Raw genomic sequence first — 19,135 nt, 5'->3', positions numbered from 1 at the left:
GCGCAGTTTTGGTGTGCAACACAACCCTCGTTTAAGTGAATTGCTTTCACCTGCTGCTGCTGTGTGGAGCGCAGTGGTGGAAAAAGTACTCAAATGTTTTACTTAAGTAAAAATATCAATACTGCAATGTAGAAGTACTTGAGTAAAAGTACAAAAGTATTGGTATCAAAATGTACTTAAAGTACCAAAAGTAAAAGTACTCAAATGTTTGAAAATAGCAGATCTACAAGCTCACAACGCGTCGCTTCGCGACGTGTTGTGAGCTTGTAGATCGGCTATTTTCAAATAGCCTAGGTATAAAATAGAGCTAAAGTGGTTACTGTATGTTTTATAATGTAATAATTTATATCTGCAAAGTAACTAATAACTAAAGTTTTTTTTTTGGACTTAAAAATCATTATTATTTTTTTGGATGGCCTTCCTGCCCTGGCAGGAAGACCGGGCAGGGCCTTTCCAAAAAATTACAACACCAAAGGCCAAGTGGCCTTGCCCCTAAAATGACGAAATTCCAGGCTTGAATGCAATAGATGTACTCTGAGTCTGTTACAAGTAAAAGTCCAGAATTCAACATTTACTTGAGTAAAAGTACTAAAGTATTGGTATAAAAATGTACTTAAAGTACCAAAAGTAAAAGTACAAAAATGTTTGAAAATAGCAGATCTACAAGCTCAGAACGCGTGCATCGCAACACGTTGTGAGCTTGTAGATCTGCTATTTTCAAATAGCTTATAGGTATAAAATAGGGCAAAAGAGGTTAATGTATGTTTCATAATGATTTATATCTGCAAAGTAACTAGTAACTAAACATTTCAAATAATTGTTGTGGAGTACAAGTATAGACAATTGGAAATACTCCAGTAAAGTAAAAGTACCTCAAAATTGTACTTAAGTACAGTACTTGAGTAAATGTACTAGTTACTTACACTACTTAGACTAGCGACCACTTTGTGGAAGCTAATGGGGATCCTAATAATTAATAAAGAATAAAGAAGAATAAAGAATACACCACTGCACGTCAGTGAAGAAAAAACGCTGGGAACATCCCTAAGTGGCTTTGCAGGGAAACAAGCCCAAAGTCGCTTATAATAAGCAGACCTGGCAACGCTGGCAGGCTAAAAGTCAAATTAGCACATGAATGGCCAGTCGGCTGACAGACTTAAATGCCAACTTTTGCCAACCGAATACCAGTCTGTTGCAGTCTGGAGTAGTCTGCAATAGTCTGGACGAGTCTGTTTGGTGCGGAGTTACCTTAACTATCAATCATTTAGGACCCCCTGAACCCCCCCAAGGACCACTGGGGGTGCCCGAACCCCAGGTTGAGAACCAATGGACTAAGCGGTGCGATAAATAGGGGTAAAAAAGAGAGAAACCTCTTCCATCTACAAATCCCTCACAGCCCTAAACCCTGACCCGACCTCTAACGACCTGTTACCATGGTGACGTGGCCTGCTACTCCCACTTGTGGCCAGAGACCGTGACCTCCAGCCCACAACAGACTGCTTTCGGAAGTTCCCAACTTCCCATACAGCTGTTCTTACAGCTGTGTGTGTGCGCGTGTGCGTGCGTGTGCGTGTGCGTGTGCGTGTGTGTGTGTGTGTGTGTGTGTCGGAATCCCCACTGCAGCAGATGAATGAAAGACAGCAACAGATGAAACAGAGAAACAGGGAAAGCGACAGACAGAAACAGAGTTAACCCATTAAAGACTGCGAAAATGATCTGTGTCATTTTTTGAAGGCTATTGGCTATTACAAAAAATATTTTAGAAAAATCTAGAAAATTTGTGCAAATCTTTGAATATATATATTTTTTTAAGGCGAACATTTGTAACTCAAATCTTATTGCTTCTGGGGATTCTACAAATGTCTTCTAAATCCTAACAGTTAAAAAAAAAAACATATGTTGCTATATATCAGTGGTGCTCAAACTTTTTCATGTCAAGGACCTCCCAAAATTATATGTATTTAGCCGCGGACCCCCATCGTTCCAGCCCCCCCCCCCCAGAAGCAAAGATTTGAGTTACAAATGTTAGCTTAAATGTTTTTTATATATATATTCAAAATGCTCGGTGGCGCGCTATGAGCTTGTATATCTGCTAAGTATCTATACGCTATATGCGTTCCCGGTCCTGATGGATTAACAGACACATGGATTGACAGACGAGGCCGAGTCTCTCTCTGACTGACCAGACTAACAAACAGTCTGAGACACAGGAGATAAAAAGTTGGATGCAAGGGGGACGAAACCCACAGAGACAACAAGGCCAGTGTGAAAGAGGAGGGAGGTCCCCCATGTCAGATGTCCTGCTAAGCCCCCGGAGCGCGCCAACCCTCGACCCCCCCCCCCCCCCTCCTATCCGTTACTAAACTGACGTGAACAAGTATCTCCATTTAACTGCGGAGCCTTTGTGAGCGCCGTGCGGGTGAGAAGTTACGGCTGAGGCCTTTCCCAGACCGACCCAACCCGTGGGGAAAATACTGCTGACTCAGCCTATAAGCCAGTCAAGGCAACCCCCAAATCGATATGTATTTATTTGGCCGCGGACCCCCCATTTGGAAAAGGTTTCATGCCAGGGAAGCCCCTTAAAAAATGTTTTTTCCCCCAAAAAATAGTTGATCTACAAGCTCACAGCCTTGCGATAGGGCTTAAGTGTTTAAACTGTTCCTTAATTTGCTGGGGAACCACTGGAAGCCTTTCCAAGGACACCTGGGGGTTCCTGGACCCCATTTTGAGGACCACTATAAGCTGCTGCTATTTAATCTAGCACTTAGCTTTTATTGTTTATCTTCTAATAAAGTTGGTTACTTCCTTTTCTTTATGAAAGCGACATTGGGCACTTAGAAAAGCGCTATATAAATCTGAGCTATTATTATTATTATTATTATTATTATCTGACAGATAAATACATTGAGGATATTTGCTAGACCAGAGAGCAGCAAATTCTTCCTCATCTTTTAACAATAGAGTGACGATCAAACCAGCAACAATAAGCGGGCCATTTGCTTTGGGAATTCATCATTTTGATATCCAAGATACTCCGCCATGAAAAGAAAATAGGTTTTCGGTGGACTCAGCATCGTAGACTGGAACAAGTCACACACTGGAATCCAGCATCCCAACAACTGGCCCTCCCCTCTCCAGCTAGGATATCTAGGAGTCATTAGCAGCCATCTATAGTAGTGGTTCTCAAACTATTACATTTCAAGGACCCCGCATAACTCCGAGAGCATACAAATGGAACCAAATGGACCCGTAAGGAATCAGTTTTATTGTCACATCACAGGTTTACAAGGTAAAACAGTGGGTGAAATTCTTTTTTGTACATCGTTCCCATCGCAACGTTAGTTTCCATAGAAAGAAGAGGGGGGGGGGAGAAGAAGAGGGTGGGGGGTAAGTGGGAAGGAGATCAAAACAAGAGAGCAACAGAAGGCCAGACAAGTTATCTACATATTTACAAATTACCTGAGATAATAAAGACTAAAAAAAACTAAACTAAGGTGCCTGAGCATAGCAGCAATGTATTGTATACTGTGCATGTTATACTTATACTGTGCATGATAGACAATGGACGTTAAGGTGCTTAGAGGAAAAGGAGCACAATAAAAAAGACCAAAAAAAGTCAGTGCGTTATACAAGGGATTAAGGTGCAAAAAGGTCAGTGCGTGTCCACCTAGAGTGGACCGACCCTAGTATAATCCGCAGGTAGCTCCATGAGGGAGTGCAACAAAAAGTCATTTGTACCTGGTGTAGTCCACAGGTGTGTCCGAGGGGGGGCTAAAGTCCAAGTCATTGTCCCTGGTATAATCCACAGGTGTGTTCAGGAAGAGCCAGAAAAGTCTGCGCTGCCTGTTGTCAGGCTGCTGAACAAGGCCTATGCCTCATTCAGGCTTATGCCCCATTCAGCATTCTGACAGCAGCCGGATTGAAACTACACCAATACCTGGTGGTGGAACTCTTGATACTGCGGTAGAGCCCCTTGCCCGGTCGCGGTCGTTGTAGGGGGTTGAACAGTCTGTGACTTGGGTGGTGCTTGTCCTTGATGATGCGCTTGGCTTTGACCACGCACCGCTTTTTGTACAGATCCTGGAGCGCTGGGAGCTCGATTCCCATTATCCGCTCTGCCGATCGCACTACTCGTTGTAGGCTGATCTTTTCTCGGGCAGTGCAGTTCCCGTACCAGGCCGTGACACAGCCTGTTAGGATGCCTTCGACAGAACTGTTGTAGTACAGCCTGAGGATGCGACGTCCTACTCCGAGCTTCTTCAGGCGGCGGAGCCAGTACAGTCGCTGCTGAGCCTTTTTCCTCACGTGTGTGGAGTGCGTCTCCCATTTGAGGTCCTCCTCGATGTGTACTCCGAGGAACTTGGTTCATTTGGTTCCATTTGCACGCTCTCAGAGTTACAGACCTGTAAGGGTCCATTTGGAACCCACCTCAAGGAACCTGGAGGGTCCCTGGACCCCACTTTAAGAACCCCTGATCTACAGTATCTGTACTCTCTAGGTTAACCAGGTCATAACAGGTGAACATTCAGCGAAGATAGCACATCTACGAGCTTGTAGATCAGTTATTTTCGGTGAAGAGATTTGGTGAGATTTGGTAGGAGGAAAAATGGAGGGGGCCAAGTACAGACCACACTTCGCCCTTTCCACGAAATATGGTTAAAGTGATTAAAGAGCATTACATCTGTATTATGCAGGATTATTGTGTGTGTGCGTATGTGTGTGTGCGTGCGTGTGCGTGTGTGTCTAGGGGGGCTGGCCCACGGCCAGACGTGCTGGTAAACAGTGAAGTCAGCTCCAGACGTCAACAGATGGGCGAGTCAGACACAGCCATGTCTCTGCTCTCTCCAGAGCTGGGACTGCCTGTCAACCTCCATGATCATTAGTTCAATTGGCCATAGCACTTTGAACACATAGTAAGGGATTGATTGAAAGGATGCATGAGTTACTAAGCCTGCTAGTTATTTGGTAGACGTCACGGTCAATGTCATATTGTTACAAAGAAAAAGAGAGAGGACAAATGCACAATGTACTGTATAGGCCTATGTGTACTGTACATCAGGGTCCAAAATATATTTTGCCAAATTTATCGCCATCGTTTCTATAGCCTATTTTAACTATTTACTTACTAAGGGCAGCAGCACCTCACCAATACCAGTGTGCGCCCTCCTCCAATATATATATATATAAAATAGAAAACGCTAACATTTTTGGAACTTCTGAAAACGTTTGAACATTTTCATCTATAATAACATGCCCAAAATAAGGACCCCAGGTTGTAAAGTGGTAATAATTGGGACATATCGGCTGCAATTGCTGATACCGATGTTGTAAAAAAGAATATGATCGAATAATGGCCGATATACCGGTCTGGCTCTAGTGGTACCCTGCACTAACAACCTGACACACCAGTTGGAAGTAAATCAATGCGTTTGAGAAGGGTGGGGTTGTTAAACTGATCAAACTCCATTTGGATAACAGCCAAACAGCCAACAGCTGACTGAGAATGCTGTTTACATCCGGTTGCTTTGCCAAATCCCCAACATTTGGATTTTTTTTTTACTAATCTGTTAAAAGCTGAATATGAAATGTCCCAATGGACGTTGTCCTTGATAATGGGTGCATGTATGCATGCATTGTAGTCATGGAAAAAAACTGGTTCAAAATCCAGCTCAACGTACACCTCCGGACATTCTCTCTATTGTAATTATCTGGTAAAACTGTGTAACATTGTGTGGGTGCCGTGGTCTGTTATTAGCTCTCAATTTGTGTCACAAGCATTGGCACAGAGATACAATATGCACCAAACCCAATCATTATGTTGGCCCGGATCCCCCAAGGGTCTATGCCTGGTCCCCTTGTTTTTAACCTAAAAATAGCCTATCTACAAGCTCACAACGTGCCACAATAGATCTGCTATTCTCTACAAATGTTTTTCTATTATAACATGCCCAGAATAGGAATGCTGGGTTCAAGTTGAAAAACTCCATCATATGCATGCCCCTTGTGACACGATGGAAGCAACGGACTACAAACCAAGCACCCAAACACTGATGTATAGATATACTGTACCTACTGTACCTTACCGCACTGTCTATATATCTAATACTAAATTACCCCCCCCTCCCACAAAAAGAACATTCCCTATCTCACATCTGCCACTGCTCTTAAGTTTTGCTGCAAAAGTTCCTTTTAGAATGTGGGCCTTGCCAGTACTGTTAACCTTATTTCTATATTTTTATATTATTTTTATTTCATTAGAATGCAGTATTGTCTTTTGTATATTGTATTGCTATTGCTAGCACAGCCTTGCAGACATGCCAGTCTGCAATCCAGTTACGCTCTGGATTACGAGCATCTGCTAAATGCCTACATTCTAAATTGTAATTGTATGCCATTGCCAACATTTCTCTGCTTGTGCCTGTGAATGAGTACCCTCATTCACAGGCACAATCAAACCCTCAATCAAAATTGATTCTTGATTCAAGTGGTTAAGCCTAATTTATACAATAGTTTTTCACTGGAATCGGTTATTTTTGATGAGCGACACGGTCGTAGTATAAATCATCATCTACCGGCACCTAGTCTGCAGTTCCCAGGGAGCGAGACTTCACCCGTAGCCCAAAGGGAGACACCCAGAGCTGATGAGAACCGTGGGATGGAGGTGGTCTAAATGAGCGGTTCCCAAACTGTTTAGCTCAAGACCCAAAAGAGAAATTAGACGTTTGCCCGGGACCGAAACTAGTGAAAATAGCAGATCTACAAGCTCACAACGCGTCGCATCGCTGTGAGCTTGTAGATTTGCTATTTTGCACTACTTCTCTCACTTCTGGAAAAGTTTTTTTTATTTTTTATTTATGAACTACTTTTGAAAAATGTTGGAATTGTTTTTAATTAATGAAAAGTTGTGATTTCTTTGTTTAAACTACTCGCAACCCATAAAAATTGGTCTGCGACCCAAACATGGGTCCCGGTGTAAATGGCTCATACTATATTAGAACCTTTATGGGGGTGGGGGGTAATGGAGAGAAGGATGGCTGGAGGGAAGGTGGGGGGGGCTGCCAGACCCCTGCAATCTATCCCCAACAGGGAAATAAGCTCTTTAAATTAGGGGCAGGAGTGGGGGTTCCCACTCTGAAAGAACAAAGGGGCCAGTGCTGGGGGCTGTATGTGTATGTGTGTGTGTGTGTGTGTGTGTGTGTGTGTGTGTGTGTGTGTGTGTGTGTGTGTGTGTGTCACGTGAGCGAGGTCATACTCAGACAGATTCACACGGCTCGGGCACCTCAAAGACAAAGGGGCTGCTGTCATCGGCATACAAACATACACACGCACACACACACACTCCTGGCCCACGCTCCAGCACATCCCAGTGACACTAGCACACACGCACACAAGCGCACACGCGCACAAACACACAGTAAAGAAATGCTGACAAGACATAATGTGACATGCTGTGAAACACACACATAAACAGATACACAGGAAGTACAGTTTACAGTTTGCCACACACACTCTCCTGCCCCGCGGTCTAGCACATCCGAGTGACACACACACACACACACACACACACACACACACACACACACACACACACACACACACACACACACACACACACACACACACACACACACACACACACACACACACACACACAGTAAAACAGAGTCCCACTGGGGCCAGCTGATGCCAGCATTGCTGGGCTGATGATGATGAAATGATCACCCCCACACCATCTCTTCATCCCTATACCTTCAAATTACCCCATACACACACACACACACAGTTTTGACCTTGACATTGTATTTTTATTTTTGTACACTCTGTTGGGGAGGCTCGGTAAGTACAAGAATTTAACTGCCTGCAATGTTGCCACGTCGGTATTGTAAACTAAAGTGCATAGGACAATAAAAAAAGCTTGAAAAAACACCCTCTGGCTTCACAAGAGCTTGGCTAAATAAATCTGCATTATCATCTTTTGTTTACCTTTATTAATTTTCCATCCATGCCCTAACTTAAACTTTGACCCTTACCTTAGCCTCGTCATAATCTTGTTTCAACCAGGACATTCTGTCCATTAACCCATTCAGACTGGGAAAGAAAATCTACAAGCTCATAGCTACGAGCTTGTGGATCTGCTATTTTTTTTAAATCATGAAAGTTTGTGCAAATCTTTGAATATATATATTATTTTTTAAAGCAAACATTTGTAACTCAAATCTTTGCTTCTGGGAGATTCTACAAATGTCTTCAAAATCCTAACAGTTTTTTGACAAAAGTATGTTTCTATATCAGTGGTTCACAAACGTTTTCATGTCAAGGACCCCCAAAATTATATGTATTTGGCTGCGGACCCCCATCTCAAAATATTTTGTAATAGGGACCCCCAAAAGCAAAGATTTGAGTCAAACATTTTCCCTTTAAAAAAAAAAATACATATTCAAATATTTGTACACATTTTCACGTTTAAAAAAAAATAGCAGATCTACAAGCTCATAGCGCGGCACTCGGTGCCGCGCTATGAGCTTGTATATCTGCTATTTTTGAATTTTCAATCCGCCCTCTAGTTATTGCGAACGCGGGAGGAGGCGCGGCGAAGCCGCGCCTCCGACCAAGTGGAGCTTACTATGTAACCCTGCTTGGGTTGTGTCTCTGTCTGTCTGTCTGTCTCTCTGTGTGCACTGCCTGTGTGCAGCTCCTCTGAGATAAGTAAATGTCCAATTTAGACGTACCATACATCAAATGAAAGGTCTTTGAAAACTGAACACACCTGTCAAGGTTGCGTTTAAGCCCGCCCCTTCCCCCGGAAGCCACGCCCCGGAGAAGGCTCCTAAAAACTCCCCATTGAAACCCCATGTTAAATGAAAAGTGCCCGAATCGCTCCCAAACTTTTTCTACCCCCCCTAAGTGGGGGTCTACGAACAAATACATCGGGCTCGGATTTTGGCTCCGCCCCCCGGAAGTGGGTGAAACAGGCACTTCAAACACTTTGTTGAATTGTTCAAAAACATTCCAAGTTTTTTTTTGGTGAATTTGTATTTTTCTAAGATGCTCCTTTTAACGCAGATTTAAAAAAAAAAAAAAAAAAAAAATTATTGGTTACTTTTTTTTAAATATTTTTTTTCATTCTTTTTTTTCTTTTTTTGCGTTCGCTTACCGCGTTCGCGCGTCTTACTTGTATTATACCTCTATGACGCACGCACGCTCACAGAGTCAGAAACTGCACAACCAAATGTCAATGTGCGTTTGAATTATTTAGCCAAAGCCCACTAAAAGAATAAAACATAAGTCATCATGGCTGTGTCTTCTTCATGAATTCAAAATATGCAGTATATTCATCATCTACTTTGCTTCAGGCCCAGCTCGACTTTCTACTTCAAGGATGTAAAATCTACGTTGTGTCTTTTTTATAAGCTGCAGATCAGACACTGTAATAGAAATCCCCACTAATTGAAACCAGGACAATCCCCATACCCATGCAAGACTGTTTCTGAAGAACTATGGCTCTTTTGGGATACTGTGTGTGTGTGTGTGTGTGTGTGTGTGTGTGTGTAAAAATGTTATGTTCTGTCGTGTTTGTTTTGTTACTCCTGACGTGGTGTTTTGCACTGTACTGTATGTGTGTGGCAAAATACTTTCCCTCCAGGATCTGGGAGAGAGTGGAGACCGCCACAGGGATCACATTTTGTTCACTGGAGAAAATAGTCAGTCAGTCATTCGCAGGTTCATTTCGTTCAGTGAATGAGAATATCATTTTTCATACTGTGGCTACTGGCTAGTATACGGTCCAATGAGGAAAGCGGAACAGTCTTATCACCAGTGTAGCCAATCGAAAATTTGCAACCGACTGCTCAAATGTCTAGGCTGGATACCATGTATGTATACCTAAAGTGTCCAACTGGAAGTATAGGAAGTACAGGTCTACATGTTGTCCTGTACAGGAAGTACAGGGCTACAGGAAGTCCTGGTAGGCTGGACAACATGAAGCCCTCTACTTCCGGTTACACACTTTCGGCATGAGTTCTTTTTCAGGCTTTATCTCCTCGTGAGATGGAGATAAAAGTGAGAACGAGGTTACAACTCACTGCGAAATGAAATGATATTTTCAATCATTAGTTCATTTCATTCACCCAAAAGCTTTAGTTCTTTTGAATGAATAATTTGCGAACGACACGACACAACAAAGCAGTCGGCAGTAAACTGATCAAACCAAGCAGAGCTAACGTAGTCTTCATGATGTGATTTTTTCAAGCAATCATTATAGACAAGTAACAGTGGAATGATTGATTACCTTTCACCAAAAAAAAGAGAACATACTATACAGGACTTGTTATACAAAGGCATGAGCAGTCACAAAAACATTTATTTTAATAGTTTTTAAATAAAGATGAGATGGTTAAATGAACTAATTTATATGCTGGCACAGAGACTAGAGTAGGGCTGTTCTATTCCCAGAAAAATATGACCATTCCTATTCCTGAGCCTCCAGTCTAAGCCCGGGATTCCTATACCATACATAGTCGTATGCCGTACAGACGGCATTCCTAGCCATACAGTCCTCCAGATACTAGGTTTTCCCATGGCTACAACAGCTAGGCTCACTCAAGCAGTGAGAAAAAAAACATTAGTCAGCATTTTCTCCGCTACAACCAAAGTCTTTAATACTAAGCTGACAGTCACATTTTATTTTGGCACTGGTGAGATTTGAATTTAATGTGTCTAATTTAGCCTAATGGAAAGACTTGTAAAATGTACTGAAACCTGGTTTATAATTTATAAGAATTGTTGATTTATGGACAACACTGAAGGTCTTGTTATACTAAATAAACTTTGCATGGATATGCCCCTCGCTGAGCAAAGCAACCACCTACACAGGGCGTTGGGTGTAGTGGCCAGCTCCCTGGTCTGCATGTGGGTGACTGTGATTGCATGAAAGGGTATTGGTGCTGAAGAAGATGAATCTGGCAAAGTTAGACTTGTCCTTGATAATGAGGTTAACTATGGACCTGTTGGCCTGGATTATGGAATATAGTATACAGCACGAGTACTTCAACCCATGTGAGATCACCCACATTGTGGTTTCTCTTGCTCCTACCAGGAAATTAACTACATTCACCTGTTGACTTTGTCATTTCAGATGTTTACTCAAGGACCTGGGATGTCTGGTGAATGCAATTAACCGCCCAATATAATATAATAGAAAACCAGCAGTACCAGGGGTCCCCCGAAGACCATGGGCTGAAGAATTCTCATTTACAGGGTGTTCTGGTGGCTCAACTAGGTAGTGTATGTGTCACAAAGATACAGACCACCTCCTACACAGTCAAATCATGAGTGTTCATTTAACTTTGATAGTGTAACTCATTCGGTGTTCAAACCCAGATCATGACTTAACAGCGTGTCATCCAACTCCATCGAAAGGTGACTCTCCACCAAACAGACTAATTCAGACTACAACAGACTGGCAGTCTGTTGGCAAAAGTTGGCATTTAGTTCAGCACAAACTGTCGGCCGATGCGCACATTGCGTTAGGGCTGGCAGCGCTGGTCTGCAAGATCCTGCCAGTGTTGACAGGTCTGCTTATTATAAGCGACTTTTGGCTTGTTTTCCTGTAAAGTCACTTGTAAATATTCATAGTTGCGGGTTGCTTTTGTTTACCGACCTGACGGCACGGCGCTATCTACAACGTTGTCAATGGGGGGGCCTTCTGTTGTCAATGGGGGGGCCTTCTGTCAATGTTGTCGGCAGGAGACGTTACTCGACAGTACTAAAAAGACCAGTCAGTCACTGTAGGAGCTGTTCCTACAACAAACATCTCTCAGAAGTCCAACCTGTCCGTCTGGTTATTGACTCTGATTCTCTATTTCACTTTCCTTACCCCTCCCTCTCTCTCTAAAACACACACTGTCTGCATTACACTACACATTGCAGGACCTCCTAGCAATGGCATTCATTCCTAACCCTATCCTTACATAGTTAACCTTAACCCCAACCTCAAGTTTAACCTCATTCTAATTCAAACCCCCCACCTTAAAATAGCAACATATCATCATGTCATCATATTTTTATCCTTGGGAGAAACATATGTCCTCATATGTTCACATGCACACACTGTTTGACTGGACCAATGACACAGGGCTCCACAGGGACACCCAGGGAGAAGTTGAAAGAGGTGATGATTAATTATTAAAATAGAATCAATGGGCAGCCAACATCTGCCAACATAATGACACCAACATTTCCGTAAAAGAGCAAAAACTAATTGTGTCTTCCACTACATAGATCTCCTATGTTATCACACTGATCATTGTACATCTGCTTTAATTATGTCCAGTTTGGAGATTTTGCTAATCGTATTTGAGATCCTGTTTCTCTTCTGATGCTAAATATTGCACATTCTATATTCTAGCCAGCTTTGATGGCTGCTATGATAACATTTTCTGTCAGGGATCAATTAAGTCTTATTTTATCATAAGGCACCTCATCACTTCACCTCAAAGTTGGGGGTCTTGAGCCTTTTCACACGTGAGAATAATTAACGCTGACTATCGGCCTCAAATGTCTCCAGCTGCCGACCTGCAGTCAGGTTTACAATCAGGCAAATTCTCGCTAGTCAGAAACAAGTTTCAAGTTGCTGTCGGTGAGTGTGAATCATCTCTAGTTTATCAACAGGGCACTTGTAAGCTATCATTTGTGGGACGCTGATGTTTAGGACTCTTGGATTTTTGTTAAACATCTTCTGGGGTCGCAGTGATTTGTGGTGATTCAGTGGATCTTTATCTAAACATTTCTTGCATTTGTGTACACACGCATATTCCACTTTTCAAATTGGGGACGCGTGTCCCCTTCAAATATTTGAAACCTAGCCTAATACCTTTCACATTTAAAACAAAAGTTTGTAATGTATACATTTTTTATTTGTACAACTGAGTCATGATTATTTTGCGATACATTATTTGAAAATACTACGATCCAGGTTAAATAGAAGAGAATCATACCACCCTCAGTTTCAATGTATTGCCTAACAAACGCCAAAACTGCCTACAAAACTTTCTTTCCCTTCACAGTACCATTTTTTAATACAGGTTTATGTGAGTGATGAATCCCAAAAAGGAAAGTGTTGGGTATAGTATATTCCATCTGTTCTGTAGTCACATGTACAAGATCTAGCCTCAGCACTTCACAAACACTGTATTGTGTTGTCAATGGAAATTCAGTCCAGTTCTGATTAGGCTGTCAGAGGTCAGTAAGGATACACATGTTTTGAACGTCATCCACAATGAAAAACAAAACATAATATTCACTGTCTGTCACTGATGACTGGATAATGTAGCATATATATATAGTAGGTCTGCATTGTGTCAGTGTCACAATATTTCTGTGAGCTACAACTCAAACCTAAATCCTTCCTCCTTGCTGATGATTTTGGGCATGTTGTGATAGGCAAAATGTGTCAGAAAAGGTCAGAAATAGTGAACATATATCTTTACTTTCGTGTGACTAAGTATATAGGGTTCTTTACCAATTTTCTTCATATAATTGGTCCTCATACTCATTAGAAGATGTATCATGGTACCATTTCTATCTACTTGGTCTGTGTCTCAGAGAGCTGTGGACAGTTAGGAAACCTGTCTACCAATGACATCATCGGTAGGAAGGTTTTGCAGGTTTCTGAAATTGTGCCATCTTATAATGAGCATTTAGGACCAATTATACAAAGATAAGGTTGAAAATTGATGAAGTGCTCTTTTATGTGGTCTAAAGGAAGTCCCTCCCTCTCATACCTTTATCTATGACCTCTGATTCCTTGGCTCTGATGCTATCCAAATAGAAAGGAAATACATTGAAATGAAAACTAAAAGTGAAAAAACAATGGCGTAGCAAGACAAAGTTGAATAGGCCAAACTCTCACCTAGGTTTTAATTGTTTGTGGTTATTAGTCAGCATGCATAAAAATGAAAAATGTCTCTATAAACAAGTCAGCTCAAATAGCCAACAGTATATCTTGTGGAAGGACCAAATCCACTGGATGCCTTTACTGCCTTTATACATTTTCAAAACAACTCAATTGCGAAACTGACAAAAATGCCATAATGTCATGGTAAAATAAACAGAATTGTTGAGATATTGTGAATGTTTTCAAGCATCTCTTTGACAGCTGCTACTATCCGAGCCCCCAGGCTCCCTCTGAAAGCTTGGTGCAATGTAGTCGAAACACCAAGTTGTCATGATTTCTAACATCAGACGTAACATAGCGCATTTCGTCTGGAACAACATGTGTTTTAATCTTATTGCAACATTCTTGTCAGCTTCAAACGCAGTCAGTATTAACATGGGACTGCAGAATGCATTGCATTGCATGCAGGCTCGCCCTCGCCTCAGCAGCTGAATAGCGTCATGTGTGACCATGCAATAGCGCAGTAGTTATTGTGGGGCTACGACAAGTGGACGACTACACTGCAACTTGTCAAAAACCAAACAGTAATGGCTTAGTAGCGAACCCTTTTGCATAAATAAATGTAATAATTGAAATGCCTTACCTGTTCTTAAGTCTATGGCCGCGGGGAGCAGGCGGTTGCCATTTTAAAAGCGGTTTATTTCCCAGCCATAAAACAAAAAATGATTGATTCCAGTGTATTGTTGTTGATGCTGATCTGTATGTAATTCCAGAGCAATTAATAGTTTCCGGTGGCTTCTGATATTGGCGTTATTTCGCACACATATCATGGGGGTGGTCCCCTGGTGGTCCCCGTGTTGTGTAGAATGTGTACATGTAACAATGCGACCCTCCTCTCTCTCTCTCTCCTATGTGTCCCGCCGGGTGTTTTTGATGCCGTCTTGCTGAGGTTTTCTCTTTTTGCTGCTCGGCTCGTATCGGCTGTGCATCGCCTCCAATGTTGCCAGGTTTTGAGAGAGGAACAAGCAACCGGGTCTATGAAAACAAGCCCAAAAGAAGCGAGCCTTTCGCCTTTAAACATAATAATGCCATACGTTAGATATTTGAAAATAGTCAATCTACGAGCTTGCACATCTGCTATTTTCCCAAAAAATCTTGGAAGACATTTTTTAAAATTAGGATTTTTTTTTGACACATTTTAACAACACAAATCTTGTATGGGGTCCCTAGCATAACATGTTTTCAGATGGGTGTCCGCAGACAAATACATATTAATTTGGGGGTCCTTGGCATGAAAATGTTTGAAAACCGCTGGTTTAAACGACATTAGGAAACAAGCCCAAAAAACCGCAACCCGCAACTAACAGTCAATATTTACAAGCAACTTTAAAGAAAAACAAGCCCAAAGTCGCTTATAATAAAAGGACATGGCAACACTGCTCGCCTCCTCTCAGCCGGCGTCTGCTCGGTCAGCTGCTGTCACACGGACATTGATGAGCTATCGAATATTGTTGCTCCAGATGTCACTGTTCCGAAAATGCACACAATTAGGTTCACAATAATTATTATTACAAAACATGCATTAACCAATTCAGCCCTATCCCATTTGAAAATAGCCGATCTACAAGCTCACGAGTCACAATGCGTCACGTCGCGAAGCATTGTGACTCGTGAGCTTGTAGATTGGCTATTTTCAAAAGATCTGTATACATTTGAAAACTTGTGAAATGGGACATTCTACAGAATGACTACTTTCTACTTTTGGTACACTAAGTACATTTACTTGTCTTTTACTTAAGTACATTTTGAATTCCGGGACTTGTAACCAAGTATTTCTACATTGCAGTATTGATACTTTCACTTGAGTAAAAATGTGAGTACTTTCTCCACCTCTGACGCTGTGCCAGAAAACAAACCAAAAGTGACCCGTTGCCCTGGTCAACATTTTTCGATAGGTCATCGATGTTGCTGTAACAGACTCCGGCGAGATCGGTCGGGAACAATTAAACAATGGAGAGGAGGAGAGCGCCATCTTGCGGATATACGTTGTAAGCGGCACACAGACGCCACATGCAGACTGTTGTAGCAGTAGGCTACTGTACTTAAGTACAATTTTGAGGTCGTTTTTAGTTTTTACTTTACTGGAGTATTTCCAATTTTCAATACTTTTTACTTCTACTCCACTACATCTCAGAGGCAAATATTACTTTTACTCCAAGTTATTAGAAAACTTTAGTAGGCCTAACTAGTTACTATGTAGATTTGGATTATTATTACAAGACCATTAACCACTTCAGCCCTATTTAAACTTTGACTATTTGAAAATAGACAATCTACAAGCTCACAACATGTCAAATCGCCATGCATTGTAAGCATGTAGATCTGTTATTTTCATAGCATTTTTATACATTTTGGAAACTTGTGAAATGGGACATTCTGCAAAATGAGTACTTTTACTTTCAGTACCTAAGTATCTTTTAATGCAAATACTTTTGTACTTTTACTCTTTTAAGTACATTTTGAATACCAAAATTTTTTGAAATGGATATAGGATAGGTGAGCACTAGGGACATCTGGGCACCTCGATGTAAAATTGGCTATTTTGTCCAAAATGTAAAAAAAAAGGCTATATATTAAAAAATGGTCTTAAGTAATGTAAAGTATACATGATGTGAACATGCACGACCCGGTACATCATTATCAGACTTAAATGTATGCTTCAACTACTTCTCCAAAATTACTGGATATACAGGTTTTGTAGCAATTTGCAGCAATTGTAGAAATATTAGACCTTAATTGTCAAATGTTTAAGCATGTTCTAATCATGTATAGGCTATTTACTTTAGCCAATTCTTCAAATATTTTATGTATTAACATTTTGGACAAAATAGCCAATTTTACATCAAGGTGCCCAGATGCCCCTATAAGTGCCCACCTATCCTGTAAGCTTTTGAAATAGGTATTTTAAATACAAATATAATATATGTTGTTTAAAAAAAAAAAAAATCAAGACCCCATCCCATTCATTCAGTTCATTCAATGTTTAGTTGTGTTTTTCCTACAAAGCTGCAATAGTATCCCCCCTCTTTTTCTTTTCTTCTTCTTCTTCTTCTTCTTCTTCTTCTTCTTCTTCTTCTTCTTCTTCTTCTTCTTCTTCTTCTTCTTCTTCTTCAATTAAATCATTTAATAAAATGTTTATGTCCCGTCCCCATAGACTGTATAAAAGAAAGCCCGTCCCCAAATAAAATCTACAGGACAGGATAAGAGCTGTGGAAACATAAAATCGTAATAATAACCACTTTAATGAATTCCTTGGGTCAAAAATGTGTTCATTTATCTCTGTATGTTGTTTCCTTCAAGAGTTATGGTATTTTCTAGCCTGGTAAACCCTCCCTCCGGAAATCTCAATTCCATTTCATTTCAGGAGTGAAATGGAATTGAGATTTCCGGAGGGAGGGTTTACCAGGCTAGGTATTTTCTATTATCTCCATTTTATGGTTCTTGGGGATAGGTGTAAGAATGGGTTAAATGAACCCCATGAGACATTAGTTGACCAGGGCAACAAGAAGAAATGTCAACTAGACACCATAACCATTAAGGTCCTAAAAAACATGTGGCAAAAAAAATACTCCTTAAATATTTAGTACAAGAGAAATATACATTTTCTGCTAGTTTTTTTTGCGTTTTCTGTCCTGAAACAGAGTCAAGATGTGCTTGAATTTGAATAATAATCACACCAGGGCAACTAGAAAAAATCTTAACTTGACACCATAAGGGTCCTAAGAAAACAGGTTACAAAAACATGTCACTCGGGTCGGGTGCTGGGGAACCCTCTCCCCTGCTAGACCAGTGGTTCCAAACTTTTCAGCCCGCGACCCCCTAAAATAATCATATTTGAACCGAGGACCCCCAAAAATAATCATATTTCAACTGGGGACCCCCAACTCTGACAAGCACTTGGAATGTATAGTAGATCTAAGCTTGTAGATCGTCTATTTTCACTATGTTTGCCTCTTTCTTATATAATTTGACAATTTGGCCAATGTTTGACCAGTTTTTGTAGTATAGTTTGTTGATTACTTTGGATTCTCTGGTCTTTTTATTTTCTTTCTTTTTTGGGGTATTAAAAAGGTCTTAAAAGTCCTTAAATTGTCACTTCATTGTCATCTGAGGAGTGGGTTGAGAACCACTGGACTGATACAATGGTTATACGCTGCATGGCCACAAGGCGGCAGCACAGCAGTAGCCTCGCTGCAAGGAGAACAGCTTTACTATTAAAGGTAGGGTAAGTGCTTTTTTTTATTAAAAAGGTTAAGTACTATATTCTGACAGTAATCATTGCTACAGAGCGTTTGTTCGGTCACAGGGGTCTCTCCAGTTCTTTAGTATGTAAACAGAATATAGTACATTTTCAGGTAGGTGACAAAAGTTAAGCCAATCAGGAGAGAGCACTGAAAATGCATTTTCTGTTTAATAAAGAGCTGGAGAGACATGGGAGACTCCTTTTACTGAACAAACACTCTATAGCATCAGAATATAGAGCTATTTAACACTTATTTTAACCAAAGTAAATCACTAACCCTACCTTTAATATGTTGGATTTGTGTTAATGTGTATTTTCAGACATTTCACTTCTTAAACGCTTAATACTTAGTCAACTTGATGGATAGGCTATCTATGTAGGTTGAACCAAACGCAGACTGGTGCACACAGGGTGTCTGAACATGTTTATGCCATCAGGACATTTAATGACAAGTACCCTATGGCTAAACCCTACAGACAGGCTGGTCATGGCAGCCCAAGTTCCCTAAAGGTTATGGCTATTGAGGTGGTCTAAATCAAGGCTATACCTTGGTCTAAATGAGGAAATCGATTATTCACCTTTTTTATAATTGTTCTTTTCTGCTAAGGGGTGGGTTCGAATTATTGCGCTCTTATAGTAATGTTTCATGTGTAGGATGCTGTGCCTTTTTAATTAATACAGTATTGGAGATTCTATTGTTGGTGTACTTTGTGCTTGATTATCCCCACTTCTAGTCACCTGCTGAACCTATTATAATGTAGGCAATGATGTCATTTCCTACTCAGTGGTTTCACAGCATTTTGTTTTATTCTTTCTTTTCGTTTTTTTTTAATTGGTATAGGTTAGGTTTTGTAAGGCTCTACATTTTATCTTGGTGTTTTTTTTAGCCTGCCACCAATCTGTATGGTAATGAGCCTGTGATGTCATGTCCAAAAAAA

General features: G+C 41.0%; 1 protein-coding gene across 1 annotated transcript in view; it reads right to left on the bottom strand.

Annotated features, from left to right (window-relative positions):
* The window catches only part of pik3c2b (phosphatidylinositol-4-phosphate 3-kinase, catalytic subunit type 2 beta), a 72,579-nt gene extending 57,720 nt beyond the window's left edge, over positions 1 to 14,859 (bottom strand). The window contains exon 1 of the mRNA XM_080424313.1: positions 14,538 to 14,859. The gene's annotated coding sequence lies outside the window, so the exon portion shown is untranslated. The remainder of the gene's footprint in view (positions 1 to 14,537) is intronic.
* Between the last annotated feature and the right edge of the window lie 4,276 nt (positions 14,860 to 19,135).

The sequence above is a fragment of the Gymnoscopelus braueri genome (genome assembly GCF_963280865.1).
Source record: "Gymnoscopelus braueri genome assembly, chromosome: 3".
In the NCBI taxonomy this organism is placed as follows: Eukaryota; Metazoa; Chordata; class Actinopteri; order Myctophiformes; family Myctophidae; genus Gymnoscopelus; species Gymnoscopelus braueri.
Note: the sequence above shows the minus strand (reverse complement) of the source record. Positions and strands in the feature narration are given on the sequence as shown.